The sequence below is a fragment of the Macaca fascicularis genome, chromosome 7 (assembly GCF_037993035.2).
Source record: "Macaca fascicularis isolate 582-1 chromosome 7, T2T-MFA8v1.1".
Classification (NCBI taxonomy): domain Eukaryota; kingdom Metazoa; phylum Chordata; class Mammalia; order Primates; family Cercopithecidae; genus Macaca; species Macaca fascicularis.
Genome location: NC_088381.1, coordinates 114,350,239 through 114,368,103, shown reverse-complemented (window position 1 = coordinate 114,368,103; position 17,865 = coordinate 114,350,239). Strand labels below are relative to the sequence as shown.

The window sequence follows — 17,865 nt, the reverse complement described above, 5'->3', positions numbered from 1 at the left end:
GAGGCAGAAAAATTATTTGACAAAATTCATCACCAATTCATGGTAAAAGTTACCAGCAAACTATGAATAGAAGGGAACTACTTCTGTCTTATAAAAGTCATCTATAAAAATTCTACAGTTAATATAATATAGAGTGGAGTAACACTTAATACTAATGCCACCTTCCTCTCTCACAAACACATAGAAGATTTAAAATAACTTCTGTTTTATGGGGTATGAAATGTTTAGCCATTGGAACAAGGCAGGATAAAGAAATAACAGTAGTAAGAATCAAAATGGAAGAAATAAAATTGCTTCTATTTATATATGACATGATTGTTTTAATAAAAAAATCCTCAGGGTCTTAAAAATTTATTAGAATTAATAAGTAAATGTAGCATTGTTAAGGTACAAAACTCGCCAATATTTTATATACTAACAATAAGCAATTGGAAAGCATAATTTTAAAATGTCTATTAGAATAGAGTAAAAACCTAATCATAAAATTGAGAAAAAATATTTATGAGACATCTACACTCAGATATGTAAAACATTGCTAAGAGAAATTAAAGAATACCTATATGAGGAGATATACCATGTTAATGAAGAAAAAATTCAATATTTTTTAAACACTGATGCTCTTCAAATAGATCTACAAATTCAAAGCAAATACCCCCAAATTCTAACAAGGTTTTGGAAATACTTGATAAGCTTATTATAACATTTATATTGAGATGAAAAAAATCAGAAAATCCAAAGCAATTTTACAAAATAAAAACTAAGTATGATAATTTACATTAACCTTCAAAACCACAATATAAATCTACAATAATAAAGGCTGTGTGGTATTAGAATAACAAAGGATATATAGGTCAGTTGAGCAATGTAGAGTCCAGATAAATATATGGTCAAAGATTTTCAATCAAGATTTTAAAGCAAGTTAAAAAAAAAAAATTGATGGAAGTAGGTATCTGTGAAGTAATGAACATCAACCCTTAACCTGACAGCCTACAGAATTTACTCAAAAAGGAGAATATAACTAAAAAATAAAAGTAAAAAAATAAAACTTCTAAAAAACAACTAAAGATAAAATCTTCACAGCCTGGAAGCAGGCAAAGGCTTTTTTAGACAGGAATTGTAAAATAAAACGTTGAAAAAAGTGGCCTTTATTGAAATGTAATATATTTCTCTTGAAAATAGAACATTAAGAAAGTGAAAAGGTAGCCAGATAATGGGAGAAAACATTAATATCTTACCTCACCAAGGACTTTAATCTAATTTGTAAAAACGTTTACAATGGGCAAATAATTTGAACAGCAAAAGAGGAGAAGTAGAAAAGAAAGGAGAAGAAGGAGAGGATCAAGCAGAGGAGGAAGAGGAAGGAGAAAGAGGAAAAAGAAAGGAAATATACATGTAGTAATTAAGCAAATGAAAAGAAGATTATCATGATTAGTCATCAGAGAAATGCAACTTTAGACTATAATATGACACCATTATGTAGATAATAGAATAACTTGATTTAAGAAAACTACATATACCACATGGTGTCAAGGGTGTAAAACAATTGGCACTCTCATATATTACTGTAACATGGTACAGCACTTAGGAAAAGTTTTGCAGTTTCTTAAAAAATTAACCACGTACTTACCATAGGACACAGTCATTCCATTCCTAAGTCTTTGCCCAAAAGGAATAAAGTTATATGTTCGCATAAAATGTGTGACAGACACAGATATTTATAGAAGCTTTATTTGTAAAATAAAAGCCTGGTAAAAATTCAAATATCGAAGAACAAGTAAATAAATAAATATAATGTGTAAGATTTGCATAGTGAAACTCATAACAATAAAAAAAGAAAAAGAGACCCATAAACTCTTCAATAGCGATAAATTTCAAAATTATGCTGAGTGACAGAAGCTAGACACAAAAGGGTACATACTGATTTATTGAAAATGCTAAAAAGTGCAAAGTAGTTTATAGTGATAAAAAGCAAATCAATGGTTCCATGCGGTCATGGGCAGAGGGGCATATGGATTGCAAAAGTGTATGTGGTAGTCAGCCTCCAATTTTGCCTACAAAAATTCCTGTATCAGGTATTTACTCTTTTGTGTAATCCCTTCTCACATTTTTCGGGGTTTTGACTCACAGGGCATAGCAGAAGTGATGCTATGTCATTTCCTAGATACTCTCACTTGGATCACTCACTCTATGGGTAGTCAGCCGCTCTGCCATGGGGAAACTTGGACAACCTATTGGGCCTATAATGATGGCTACAAGGATCTGAGCCCATCTACCAATAGCGATGTAGCTGAACCACTTTGGACACAGGTCATTCAGCACCACTCAACTTTCAGATGACTGCAGCCTAGGCAATATCTTGATAGCAACTTCATAAGAGACGTCAGACTAAGGTAATCCTAAAATCCTCGCCCACAGAAAACATGAAATAGTAAGTATTTGTTGTTTAAAGCCACTAATTTTGGGGGTGACTTGTTACACAATAGAGAACTAATACAGATTTTAGTAACAAAATAGGATGCTACCATATCAAAAACTTAAAACGATGAAATTGCTTTGGAACAGGGCAGTGGACTTTGATGATAATATTAGCAAACATTTAATGAACCTTGAACAAATTATTCATGAAATTTGGACTTTGAGGTGACTATCAGTAAAGACTTAAAGAGAAGTGAAGAAAATCTTATTGGAAACTAGAAGTAAGGTCTAATTACTAAATAGTGGCAGAAAGTTTAGCAGGACTGTCATTTATAATAATGTAGAAGGCAGAAAGTGTATATAACCATGTGATCTAGCTTAAGGTGATTATAAAGCTATTACAATCTATGGGCTATTTTGTTCTTTAATGGATTTCTTACCAATATATAAGTTTGAATTAATAAATCCCTGAAATGTTCTTGGGATCCTCTTCGTTCCACAATATTCAAACGAAACAATTTTTTCACTGACAACACATTTTTTAAGTGGTTGTAGGTGTGTTATAGAAAATCCATTGAAGGAGCACTGGCTGTGGCTGCCTGCTGTCTAAGCTGTTTGAGCTCCTTGGGGGAGGGACAGCAGCCAGCACTGTGAATCACAACAGCCTAACTCGCCTAGCTCCCTGGGTGGGGGAAGGGAAGCACCCATTTCTATAGCTCCAGGCTGTGTTTTTACCCCACTGAAGCCAGGAAAGCTGAATGGCTTGGCCCCAAGACTTGTCCCTACAGTCCAACACAACAGCTGTGGCAATCTGTGGCTAGAGTGCCTCATCAGGCCTAACTCTGACACCTCCTTCCTCCGTGGGTGGGGCTTCCCCACAGGAACTCCAATACCTACAGCTGGAGGCTCAGGGACAGAATTTGGATGGCCCTGGGCCTGAGTCCCTAGGGGAAGGGGTGACCACAGTCTCTGCAGACCAGCAGACTAGCCTTTCCTCCTGGTGGTTCTGAGGAATCTGGGAAGCCCAGGCGAGTAGGTTCCCCCCAGTGAAACACACCCTCTCCACCAAGGGACAAAGTGTGCTTCGTAAAACGGGTCCTGCTCCCTGTGCCACCAAACTGGCCGAGACCCTCTAACAGAGGTTGTCAGACACCCTATACAGGAGCGATCCTACTGGCATCGGATTGGTGCCCCTTGAGGTCAGAGGTCCCAAGAGAAGAAGTAGGCATCTATCTTTGCTACTCTCCAGCCTCCATGAGTGACATCTCCAGGCACAAGAGTGAATCAGTGGAATAGGGGCTGAAGTGAACCCCCAACAAACTGTAAGCCTATAGAAGAGGGACCTGACTATTGAAAGAGAAACAAACAAGCAGAAAGCAACAATGACTATATCAACAACAACAAAAAGGCCCCCACAAAACGCCATTAAAGGGTAAGCAGCATCAAAGACTGAAACTAGACAAACTCACAAACTCATGAAGATGAGAAACAATCAACAAAAAAATGTTGAAAACCCAAAAGTCCAGAGTACTTCTCCTCTAAATGATAGCAACATCTCTCCATCAAGAGTGCAGAACTGGACAGAGGATCAGATGGACCAAACGACAGAACCAGGCTTCAGAAGATGGGTAATAAAAAACTATGATGAGCTATGGAGCATGTTCTAACCCAATGCAAAGAAGCTAAGAGCCGTGATAAAAGGTTAGAGGAATTGCTAACTAGAATTACCAGTTTTGAAGGCCACCTTACTGAAATAAGAGGTACAGATGATAATAGAGAAAAAAGAATGGAAAGTAATGAACAAATCCTCCAAGAAATATGGGACCTAATAAAAAGACCAAATCTACAATTGATTGGAGTACCAGAAGGAGACAGGGAGAATGGAAACAAGCTGGAAAACACACTTCAGAATATTAACCAGGAGAACTTCCCTCATCTAGCAAGACAGGCCAACATGCAAATTCAGGAGATACAGAGAACACCATTAAGATACTCCATGAGAAGATCAACCCCAAGACATATAATAATCAAATTCTCCAAAGTCGAAATGAAGGGAAAACTGTTAAGGGCAACCAGAGAGAGAGGCCAGGTCACCTACAAAGGGAAGCCCATCAGACTAACAGTGGATCTCTCTGCAGAAACTCTGCAAGCCAGAAGAGAGTGGGGGCCAATATTCAACATTCATAAAGAAAAGAATTTTTAACCCAGAATTTCATATCTGGCCAAACTAAGCTCCATGAGTGAAGGAGAAACAAAATCCTTTCCAGACAAGCAAATGCTAACGGATTTTGTTACCACCAGGTCTGCCCTGCAAGAGCTCCTGAAAGAGGCACTAAATATGGAAAGGAAAAACTGGTACCAACCACTGCAAAAACACAACAAAATATAAAGACCAATAACACTACAAAGAAACTGCATCAACTGGTGTGCAAAATAACCAAATAGCATCATGATGACAGGATCAAATTCTCACATAACAACACTAACCTTAGATGTAAATGGGCTAAATGCCCCAATCAAAAGACACAGACTGGCAAATTGGATCAGGAATCAAGACCCATCAGTGTGCTCTATTTAGGAGACCCATCTTAAGTGCAAAGACACACACAGGCTCAAAATAAAGGGATGGAGGAAAATTTACCAAGCAAATGGAAAGCAAAAAAAAAAGCAGGGGTTGCAAACCGAGTCTCTGACAAAACAGACTTTAAGCCAACAAAGATCAAAAAAGACAAAGAAGGGCATTACATAATGGTAAAGGGAACAATTCAACAAGGAGAGCTAAGTATTCTAAATATATATGCACCAAGTAAAGGACCACCTGGATTCATAAAACAAGTTCTTAGAAACCTACAAAGAGACTTAGACTCCCACACAATAACAGTGGCAGACTTTAACACCTCACTGTCAGTATTAGACAGATCAACGAGACAGAAAATTAACGAGGATATCAGGACTTGAACTCAACTCTGGATCAAGTGTACCCAGTAGATGTTTACAGAACTCTTTACCCCAGAAAAACAGAATATACATTCTTCTCATGGCCATGTGGCACTTGTTCTAAAATCAACCACATAATTGGAAGTAAAACACTCCTCAGCAAATGCAAAATAATGGAAATCATAACCAGAAGGAGTCTCTCAGACTACAGTGTAATCAAATTAGAACTAAGGATTTAGAAACTCACACAAGACCACACAATTTCATGGAAATTGAACAATCTGCTCCTGAATGACTTCTGAGAAAATACTGAAATTAAGGCAGAAATCAAGAAGTTCTTTGAAACCAATGAGCACAAAGAGATAATGTACCAGAATCTCTGGGACACAGCTAAAGTTGTATTAAGAGGGAAATTTATAGCACTAAATGCCCACATCAGTAAGCTAGAAAGTTCTCAAATCAACACCCTAACATCATGATTAAAAGAGCTAGAAAGGCAAGAGCAAACTAATTCAAAAGCTAGCAGAAGACAAGAAATAACTAAGATCAGAGAAGAATTGTAGGAGATAGAGATATGAAAAACTCTGCAAAAAATCAACAAATCCAGGAGCTTCTATTTGAAAAAAATTAACAAAATAGACCACTAGATAGACTAATAAAGAAAAAGAGAGAGAAGAATCAAACAGACACAATAAAAAATGATAAAGGAAATACCACTGCTGACCCCACAGAAATACAAACCACCATCAAAGAATACTATAAACACCTCTACACAAATAAACTAGGAAACCTAGAAGAAATGGGTAAATTTCTGGATGCATATGCCCTCCCAAGGTTAAATCAGGAAGAAGCTGAATCCCTGAATAGAACAGTAACACGTTCTGAAATTGAGCCAGTAATTAATAGCCTACCAACCAAAAAAGCCCAGGACCAGATGGATTCACAGCTGAATTCTACCAGACATACAAAGAGAATATGGTACCATAGGCTCTGAAACGATTCCAAACAACTGAAAAGGAGGGACTTCTCCCTAACTCATTTTATGAGACCAGTATCATCCTGATACCAACCCTGGCAGAGACACAACAAAAAAAAGAAAATTTCAGGCCAGTATCCCTGATAAACATTGATGTGAAAATCCTCAATAAAATACTGCAAACCGAATCTAGCAGCACATCAAAAAAATTGTCTCCCACAATCAAGTCAGCTTCAACTCTGGGATGCAAGGCTGGTTCAATATATGCAAATCAATAAACATAATCATCACCATAAACAGAACCAATGACAAAAAAAACATAATTACCTCAATAGATGCAGAAAAGGCCTTTCATAAAATTCAACATCCTTTCATGTTAAAAACTCTCAATAAATTACATATTGATGGAACATATCTCAAAATAATAAGAGCTATTTATGACAAATCCACAGTCAATATCATATTGAATGGGAAAAAGCTGGAAGCATTCCCTTTGAAAACCAGTACAAGACAAGGAGGCCCTCTCTCAGCACTGCTATTCAACATAGTATTGGAAGTTCTGGCCAGGGCAATCAGGAAAGAGAAAGAATTAAAGCATATTCAAATAGGAAGACAGGAAGTCAAATGGTCTTTTTGCAGATGACATGATTTTAGATTTATAAAACCCCATTGTCTCAGCCCCAGAACTCTTTAAGCTGATAAACAACTTCAGCAAAGTCTCAGGATACAAAATCGATGTGCAGAAATCATAAGCATTCCTTTACACCAACAATAGGCAAGCAGGGAGCCAAATCCTGAATTAACTCCCATTCACAATTGCTACTAAGAGAATAAAATACCAAAGAATACAGCTAACAAGGGATGTGAAGGACCTTGTTAGGATGTAAGGAGAACTACAAACCACTGTTCAAGGAAATAAGAGATGACACAAACAGATGGAAAACATTCCACCCTCATGGATAGGAAGAATCAGTATTGTGAAAATGGCTATACTGCCCAAAGTAATTTATAGACTCAACGCTATTCCCATCAAACTACCATTGACATTTTTTCACAGAATTAGAAAAAACAATTTTAAATTATTTTTGGAATCAAAGAAGACCCTGTATAGCCAAGACAATCCTAAGCAAAAAGAACAAAGCTGGAGGCATCAGGCTACCCGACTTTAAACTATGCTACAAGGCTACAGAAACCAAAACAGCATGGTACTGGTACCAAAACAGACATATAGACCAATGGAGTAGAACAGAGACCTCAGAAGTAACACCACACATTTACAACCATCTGGTCTTCAATAAACTTGACAAAAACAAGCCATGTGGAAAAGATTTCCTCTTTAGTAAATGGTGCTGGGGAAACTGGCTAACCATATGCAGAAAACTGAAACTGGACCCCTTCCTTACACCTTATACAAAAATTAACTCAAAATGGATTAACGACTTAAATGTAAAACCCAAAACCATAAAAAACCTGGAAGAAAACCTAGGCAATACCATTCAGGACATAGGCATGGGCAAAGACTCCATGACAAACACCAGAAGAATAGAAACAAAAGCCAAAATTGAAAAATGGAACCTAATTAAACTAAAGAGCTAGTGCACAGCAAAATAATAATAATAATAATAATAATTAATTAATTTTAAAAATAAAAAAATAAACAACCATCATCAGAGTGAACAGGCACCCTACAGAATGGGAGACAACTTTTGCAATCTACTCATCTGACAAAGGTCTAATAACCAGGATTTATAAGAAACTCAAACATATTTACAAGAAAAAAACAACCCCATCAAAAAGTGGGCAAAGGATATGAATAGACACTTCTCAAAAGAAGACATTTATGTGGCCAACAAACATATGAAAAAAAGCTCAACATCACTATCATCAGAGAAATGCAAATCAAAACCACAATGAGATACCATCTCATGCCAGTCAGAATGACCATTATTAAAAAGTCATGAAACAACAGATGCTGGCAAGACTATGGAGAAATAGGAACACTATTACACTGTTGGTGGGAATGTAAATTAGGTCAACCATTGTGGAATACAGTATAGATGATTCCTCAAGGATCTAGAACCAGAAATACCACTTGACCCAGCAATCCCATTACTGGGTATATACGCAAAGGAATATAAATCATTCTACTATAAAGACACATCACACGTATGTTTTTTGCAGCACTATTTACAATAGCAAAGACATGGAACCAACCTGAATGCCCATTAAGGATAATAAAGGAAATTTGGCAAATATTCACCATGGAATACTCTGCAGCCATAAAAAGGAATGAGATCATGTCTTTTGTGGGGACATGGATGAAGCTGGAAGCCATTATCCTCAGCAAATTAACACAGGAACAGAAAACCAAACACTGCATGTTCTCACTCATAAGTGGGAGTTGAATAATGAGAACACATGGACACAGAGAGGGGAACGACACACACCAGGGCCTGTTGAGGGGTAGGGGATGATAGGAAGGAACTTAATGGATGGGTCAATAGCTGCAGCAAACCACCATGGCATGTGTATATCTATGTAACAAACCTGCATGTTCTGCACATGTATCCCATTTTTTTTCTTTTTAGAAGAAATAAAGAAAAAAAGAAAATAAAAAAGAAAATCAATTGAAGTCTTCAAAGTACCAGTATTTAAATATTAAATATCCCATAAAAACATACCAGATTTTGATTTATTCCAAAAACAACTCAATATTTACTCTAGACATGATTTATTGAAAAATAATCAGGGACAAATTAAAGACACTGAACTTGTCACTATTTTCATCTTGATACAAAAAAGACCAGTCAGTAACCCTACATAATAAAACTGAGCTATAACTTTGTAGAAAAGAAAAACCCAATGAAAAAGTAAAGAGGACAATAAGCACATTTTATTTCTGACCTGATTTATTTCAAAGAAATGAAACAATTAAAAAGGTAAATCACTAAATAAATAATATTTCATGTTTAATATTTTTACATTTATGCAGTTGTATATTTTAATTGAAAACAAACTTGAAGACTCTAATATTGTCCTATTTATTTTGGTTCCTAGTGAAAAGACAGGCTATTAGCCTGACTTAGAAAAAGAGACGTTACAGAATCATTTTCTTGAACCAAGATGTCAAAATGATTTGAAGAAAGATAAATGTTTCTCATTACATTTTAATTACCACATGGAATTTGAATGGAAAGATATTCATAAATGCTTGTATCACTTTTTATTTTTAACTATGCAGGAATGAGAAGTCACTAAGGTCAACTTGTAAATAACTATAGAACCATATCATACAAGGAATAATTTGAAGAAAGACAAGAGTCAGGTTGTTATAAGGTAAAATATATTTAGGTTTTCTATCATCTAAAGTCACACTGGAATTAAGAGTCATGACCACTCATAGCTATTGTGGAAGGAAAACAGCCTATCATTGTACTTGCCACGTGCTTGGCAAATATTGAATGTGTCATATTTATAATCATATAGGGGTCTGATATTCCACATTAATATCAAAGCAAAGCTAGAGATTATTTCAGACAGATAACTTTGCATTTACTACTCTTCTTCCAGTATTCTTAAGACAAGAATGGTTATATGTGGCTGGTCTTCTGCATAAATGACTTCTTTCTCCCCAAGCATTCTCCACTAATTGAGGAATGGAAGATAATTCTAAGCAGAATTCTACGAATTTTGCTATCAAGGCACATTTTCTTCTCAAGTAAAGTTTCTTAACGTTCACAATATTAACATTTAGAGCTTGATAATTTTTGTTTTGAGGGACTGTCCTGTGCGTCATAGATTGGTCAGCAGCATTTCTAACCTCTACCTACTAGATGCACCTTCCCCCAAGTTATGACAATCTAGAATGTCTCCAGACTTTTTTTTAATGTGGAAAATTGTACTCCTCTACCCTTGGGAACAATTGCACTAAAGTTAAAAAAGGAAAAAAAAAAAAAAAAGAGAGTGAGAGAGGGCGGCGGGCGGGGGGAGGGAGGGAGAGAGACAGAGAGAGAGAAAGAGAGAGAGATAGATTATGGAGTAGGAAATGTTTCTGCTTTCCCAATGATCAACAAAATATAGGTCACTGAGGGTTTCATAGTTGAATGCTAAAGAGTTCCTTAAAATCTAATTCCAAGTATCAATTGGAAGAAAATTCTTTGCACAGAGAAATAACATCCATACTTTCCTTTTGTACCTTTTTTGCTATGAGGACTAGTATCAAGATAGGAAGAATTTGCTGAGAGTAGATAGTTGTGATAATTCAATGAATAAGCCTGGGGAAACTGAATTTTTCCCAACATGATTGGGCCATGACTTGTCCTGAATCACATGGAAAGGGGCTTATAATTTAGATACAATAAAGTCCTTTCATGATTTTCTTTACTAACAGTCTGGTTTACTCCTATATCCTTGCTAGTTACTAAGATAGTCCCCAGAGTAATCCAGGACACTTTGATGGTAGCATACGTCACTCTCATCATGCTATTATGATTGCCAGGACCTTTCCTTCTTCTTTCTCACTGTTACAATATCCTTGCGGGTTTCTAAGATATTCCTCAGAGTAATGCAGGACGCTATTGGTAGCATATGTCACTCTCATCATGCTATTAGGACTGACAGGACATTTCTTCCCTCTTCTTTGCTGTTTCAGTGTTGGATAACATTAATCAATAATGCCACTCTTTCCCCTGATCCCTTTACTGCCTCAGAATCCTCACCAGAGCTCTCTGAGAAATGTATGTCCTAAGTAATTTCATGTCCAAAAGATAAGAATGGGTGACAAACATTTGCATTGTTCTTTAAAAATAGAAAATGTTCAAAATTCTTTTTTATTTGAGTTTCAATACAGCTTTTCGATATATCAACAGAAAATCTTATGTTAGTTATGAGTGCTGTTAAGGGAGATTGTTCAAGTTCTTGTGACTAGAAAGTTACAAAGACAGCCTGTGGTATCTTTACTCTGGAAAAGAACTGCTCTACTTCCACCCCTAGGAAAAGATCCAATTTAAGGCAGGCTAAAAGTGTGATGTATTCTATATATTTTATTTATGATATTAACTATATCTTAAATACTTTATTAATATGTTTAATGATTGGATGTTTGTCTTGAAACAGCCCTAAGGGCAAGGTCCTTGTCCAAGTGAAAGATATTTATAAATTTTACCATATAACAAAGACATTTAAGTGGATTTCGGTGAATCATAAATACACTCTCTTTCTGTTTTAACTAAATCAGACATTTTGACATAGTAGGAATCTCAACTTGAAATCAAGCAGTCATTAGCTTAGGATTCATCATTGTCTTGTGCTTAAGAAACTGATAACGTCAGCGCTCTAGGATAGGTATGACTGCCTGGGTTCTAATTGGATGAAGGTCAAAGGAAGGAAAACAACCACCAAATTTGGCTTAGAACAATGTCTTAGAGACAGAGGGGAGACAGGATTCTGAGAATAACATGGTATCTCCCTCAAGTTATTGTAACATCTGGCACAGCCGTCACAGGTTTATGCCTGAATCATTCAGAGACACTGACTATAAGCAAAAACTAAAAGAGCTAACAAATTTAAAAATGCATATTCTTATGATACTGAAAACAAGCCCAATAATGAAAGAAAATCCTGTGAGATGCTGAGAGCCGAAGCAGCTCTGCCTGGGAACTTAGGCAACAGAGTTACCTTCCCCAAGGAAGGGGTGAGGGTTTTCTCCTATTCTCCCCGCTTTGGCCCCCATAGAGGGCTACAGAACATGGTGGTGACTCATTAGACATGCACAACTGTGACTTGGCACAGACCAGTTTGTGCCTGCAGTGCTGGTAGTCAGTGACTTGGCAGGAGCAGCGACAGAAGCCTCTGTACAGATAGGAGTTGCAGAGCTGCTTGAAGGACAACACGAATTTCTGGAGCCCTAACACCACAGAAGGAAAATAACATGTCACAGGGCAGCCAGAAGAATGTGTTCATTTCTATGTGCAACATGACTGAAAGACCACTTTTCTTCTAATGTGGATTCGGAAACCCAGGCTGGGTATTACTGACTTGGTTTAATTTTTCCTTGTATTACCTTATATTACATAACATCCTGAGAAAACACATGCAACTAATTAACACCTTTGATTGAGTTGACCAAAGAAGCCTAGTGAAAATCACATTAAAAGAGAATGGTGCTAGTGGTTTCATTTAACTCATTGATCCCCTGTCCAAATGTTCACTCTAGTTATATATCTTTTCTGAAGTTCCAGATTAAAGAGAAATAGTATATCTCAATTGCTTTTCATTTACTAATTCATACGATTAATTGAAAACCTATTATCTGCCCTTCCTAGGTATTGAAAATAGAGTGGTAATGAGAGAACGGGTGCTTGTTCTCGTAAAAGGCACATCCTTGTGGGAACCAAGTAAACAAGTAAACGAATTACATAATTTCAGGTAAGGGCAAGCACAAAGCAAAAATAAAATCGGATGACATATGAGTGACTGTGAGGTGGGGGGTCTGCTTTACATTGGCTTTGTTTTAGGGGGGCATATTTCAATTGGACTTAAATAATGAGACAGAGCCAGACAAAAAAAATTCTGGGGGAGACATTCTAGGAAAAGAGGTGTCCGGTGCAACGGTTGAAAGAGGGGGAAAGTTTGGCATGTTCAAGGAAGAAAAGAGAAGTCAGCATGGCTAGAACTTAGTGAGACAGAGAAAGGAAGAGGTGAGATTGAAGAGTCAGAGGCAAATTCTATTTGGCTTTAGAGTCCATGATAAAAACATAGATTTCATTCTAAGTGTGATGGGAAAGGCATGAAAGTATGAAGCAGCAGAATGTTTGTTATTAGCTGTGTGGAGGCTAGTTTTAGGGAGTCTGTGTAGTACTTCAGTTAAAAATTAAAAAGAAAACAGAGCTTTCTAGAGTCCAGTATTTAGGACTGCATAATTTACACTATTTTTTCTTCTTATGAAGATGATTACATTTGTTCATTAATGTCAAGAGTTTAATGACAATATTACTGACTTAACAGTAATATGTGGAAAAGAAAATCACCGTTAAGACTATAATTTCTGATTTTAATATTAGTGTCATTTATAATAAAGTTATGATGCTACACTGCATAAAATTCAGTCATAACCAGAGTATTTATAATAATTTTTAAAGTAATTATTGTGCCATTTTTAAGGTCAATAAGACAATTGCCCTTTTGAATTGAAGATACATATAAAATCAGCCATTTATCATTTTATTAACAATTATTAACAGGAGAAAGCCAATTTTGCCTTCACTAAATACCTATTTTTAATAAATTCAAGTGAAGACAATTAAGGTTTCAATTGGTGTGTCTTTATGAATAATTAGATTCCCTATATTTTGACACTTGAACGATTTAATTCATCAATTACTGAATACTCAAATCTATTATTGCAACATGAAGTAAACAGACCATTAGTTGAAGGGTTGGAAAAATCCTAGTTTTACTTTTTTTTTTTTAAACAAATGTAGACACTTGGATGACTATTTGTAATACAGAGAATATTTCAGTTTCATTCTCTATCCTAGTAGAAACAAGCGTAGTTCCTTGTTCATAGTCGTAGTTTGAGAAATGTGTGGTTATTATTCTAAGTAAATCTATGAGATATTAATTTTCTTTTCTATAGACAGAATAAATACATACATTTTACTCTTTAGGTTATAGCACAATTTCTGGAGATCCATTTTTGTAAGAGTAAAATTGAGAATTAAAAGGCTAGTATTGGCCGGGCGCAGTTGCTCTCACCTGTAATCCCAGCACTTTGGGAGGCCAGGGCGGGTAGATCACGAGGTCAGGAGATGGAGACCATCCTGGCTAACACAGTGAAACTCCGTCTCTACTAAAAAATACAAAAAATTAGCTGGGCGTGGTGGCGGGCGCCTGTAGTCCCAGCTACTCGGGAGGCTGAGGCAGGAGAATGGCGTGAACCTGGGAGGCGGAGCTTGCAGTGAGCCAAGATTGCACCACTGCACTCCAGCCTGGGCGACAGAGCAAGACTGTCTCAAAAAAAAAAAAAAAAAAATTTAAAAAAGGCTAGTAATGCTTCTTACTCTTTCAAATATAGAAAAACAACTCCATAAATTTTGCTAATATTTCCTTGAATTGTTTTTATATTTGAATAATAGTCTTTTGAGATATCCTGAGGTCAAAAAAGTATTATGAAAATAAAATGAATGTCATACACTATAATGTAACGATTTTACAAAATATTTTAAAGTAAAATCATATAATCCAGAAGCCATTTAAGTCAACTTCCTGCCTTCGAGTACGATAAACTATTTTAAAAATTGAACTTGAGTGTTTGTCATATCAAAGTATTATTTCATGATATATAAGCCACAAATGGGGAAATATCTGAGCTAGGATAAAAAGATGTATTTTGATGTCTAGTATCTCAAACAATACAAAGAATCACACATTATTATACCCATCTTAGAAATAAAAAAAATAAGGCTCAAAAGAACTGAAACACAGATTGAGAAGCTCAGGTTGATTTAGTCCTAAAATTTTTATGATGCTTCCTTTCCTTGTGTTACTTGCATACTTATTTGTTAAAATAAATTCTCACATCTATATTTAAAGAGCATTGACGTTTTGTTTCATATTTAAATGTTTTCATTATAAACATTATGCCCTAAAGTTACATATCACATGGGCTAGATACATGGGAGATGTACTACTTAATTAGCTGGTATACTTTTTCGATAGGCCTCTGCCTATAGAATTTAGGTTGTGTAAAACTGTGATATTCAGACATTATTAATATTCCTTTAGAAATAGTAAAATAAAAAACCAATAATTTTACTGCAGCTTGCTAATGAAATTGTATCAGACATTCAAAAAATGAATCAGTCCATTCAAACACATATCATGTTAACATTATAATTGAGTAGGTCATCCAAAACGATACAGAAAAAATATATGCATATCCAAACTAGGGGAAACAATGAGGATCCAGAACACCATCATTCAATTCACATTTAGATCTTTTCAAATCACATTTAATGTGTTTTTTCAGGCAAATGCCCTTCATGAATCCTCTGCTCCAGTGAAATTATATGCTTTGAACTCTTCTTGTGTCTGCCACTTTGTGTCTGCCTTGCTGAACGGATGCCTCTCCTTTCTCTTCTTTGCCCAACTAAATCCTGTCTGCCCTTTAGATACAAATAAATAATTACTGCCGTAACTATGATGTATTTTGTCATAAGCCCTTTTTCCTCTATAATCCAAGAGCATTTAAAATTATGTCAATACTTATATGCATTTTGAATACATAGTGTATTTTAACATTACAAAATGAAAGTTTGCATAAATATAATTTTTATAGAAGTATAACCTATACTTTTCTAGGTTTTCTTTCTATTTCAACTACAACCACAGTCGCTAAATATTTCTCTAAATATACAAGTTTCTAAGTATCTATCTTCTTATGTTTTCTTTATATTCCTATGTATTTTCTTAATTTCACTGAATATAAAAATTTTTGTTTATTTTCCTCACAGATGTCTCCCCAGTGACTAAACAGAGTCAGGCACATATCTTGGGCTCATGTAATATTTGTTGTATCTCTATTCAGAGACTCTGTTAGGCCAAAAGGTAGAAGATAAAATCTTAGGTCAATTCTAAGTAAACCCAGCAATTTGAAGCTTAACTCTCACTAATTCAGAATTCCCAGCAATTCTCTCCTTCTTTTCTCCCAATTTGTTGGGCCTCATGTAGAGAAAATGGTGTTGGAAGAGGTCATCTATTTGTAATTACTAATCATTGTCCTCTCATTGATCACTCTCAATGGCATCTGCCCAGACATTCAGTTTGTCTCCATGATCCTTTGAGATGATCTCCAGGGTTGGTCTGAGCACTCTGTACCTACTCATCTTTACTCATGGTATCTTTAAGTTTCCCAGCCTTCTCACAGTCACTCAAGTGCCTACCTCTGGGGCTAATGAAGACTCAGTAACATGACCCTTATCTCAATGGTAACAGTACCTAAGAATCACATGTACTTCCTCTACTGTTCACCTCCTATATTTTCTAATGCTTCTGCCTAGCCAGCTTGTAGAATCATCTCTCCACCTCTACCATCTTTCACGTATAGTTTAGGAACTAGTCTGCAGGAAGAACCAAAATGAATAGCTTCTGTATCAGTGTTCTTCACGCCACCATTAAGTAGACTTCCCTATACCCTGATGCCATTTGTACCCATAACTTGAACTGGTAGGGACAGAAAATGAAACACTTGCATGGATGTGAAGGTCTGCTCAGTCAATTGACACTTTTTCCTTAACTGTTTTTTCCTAATAGGTGAATTACCATTGGCCCAATGTCATTACCTCAAGAGAGAGGATGTCACTGTTTTTTTTATTAAAAGTTATAGATAGAATATAATAAACCATCTTAATCTAATGGTTGTGAAGAAAAACAGGCAAATAGAGAAACAAACAAACAAAAAAAGCAGAATTGAAAATTTGACCTGGTTAGCATCCTGCAAACTTACCAAACAAGATACTGAGTAAATCACAGGCCCTTAACCTTAGATTCAACCACTGAAACACAACTAAGTCTCCTTCATTCCCACCATGCCTGAGATCTGGTGCCCTTGCACTAAACCCAGAGAAAACTTCTACTACCTAATTTTAAAATTTGTCATGCTCAGCATGTCCTCATTCTCTAATCCCTTTTTATGCAAACTAGTTTCCTATTATAATAGGAACACAATGAAAAATGCTCGCTATTTATTGCATTCTTAGTGTAGGTCAGAAACTGTTCTAAGTGCTTCAAAAAGAGCATTTATTTGTGCTCACAGCAACTTTATCAGGCCATCCTTATCATTCCCATTTTATACATGATAGATCCAGGTATTGACCAAATGAGCGAGTGGTTCAATGTTTTGCCCAGGATCATAGAGCTAGTGTGTGGAAGAGAAAGGATTCAAACCTCCTGACATCTAAATCTATACTTCTAACTTTTAAGCCAAACAGCTTCCAACAAAAGATCCTTAACCAATGATTTTTTGAGGTTCCTCCGCTCCGTGAACCAATATGTCCCATGCAGTTCCATCATATTTACTGAACCCTGATTTTAAGGAAACAACTTGTGAAACAGCTCAACAGGTCCCTGACTATTCAGTTACCACAGTGCATCCAGTATTTAAGTACCAATCAGAATTAAAGTGGATACAACTGCACCTTTTCAGACAAGGTATCTCTCCAGAGACACTCTCAGTAGTAGCTCAGAAAATTTTTCTAGCTCCTGTTCTGCAGTGGTTTCTTCCTGTGGTGGCTTCGTACTCTGCCAACTTAACCAAGTTGGAACTATGTTTCCCAGAATCCCTTTTCCCCATAGTTCTTGGGTAGGATTGGCCACATTAGTTTATTCCATGAGTTTCTGGAAGGAAGAAGTAAAGCCACGTTTATTCTCTGACGATTAATGTAGGGTCAGAACACATTGCAATTCATATACATTTTCTTGGACCTCATAGCCTATCTTGTTGGCCTGAAGCAGCAGCAGCTCTTTCAACTCTTTTTGTT

General features: G+C 36.1%; 1 long non-coding RNA gene across 1 annotated transcript in view; it reads left to right on the top strand.

Moving 5' to 3' along the window:
* Positions 1-2,196: 2,196 nt before the first annotated feature.
* LOC123574381 (uncharacterized) overlaps positions 2,197-17,865 on the top strand; it is a 33,083-nt gene continuing 17,414 nt past the window's right edge. Inside the window, exons 1-3 of the long non-coding RNA XR_006699233.2 lie at positions 2,197-2,428; positions 9,570-9,664; positions 12,652-12,754. This is a non-coding gene — a long non-coding RNA (uncharacterized lncRNA). The remainder of the gene's footprint in view (positions 2,429-9,569; positions 9,665-12,651; positions 12,755-17,865) is intronic.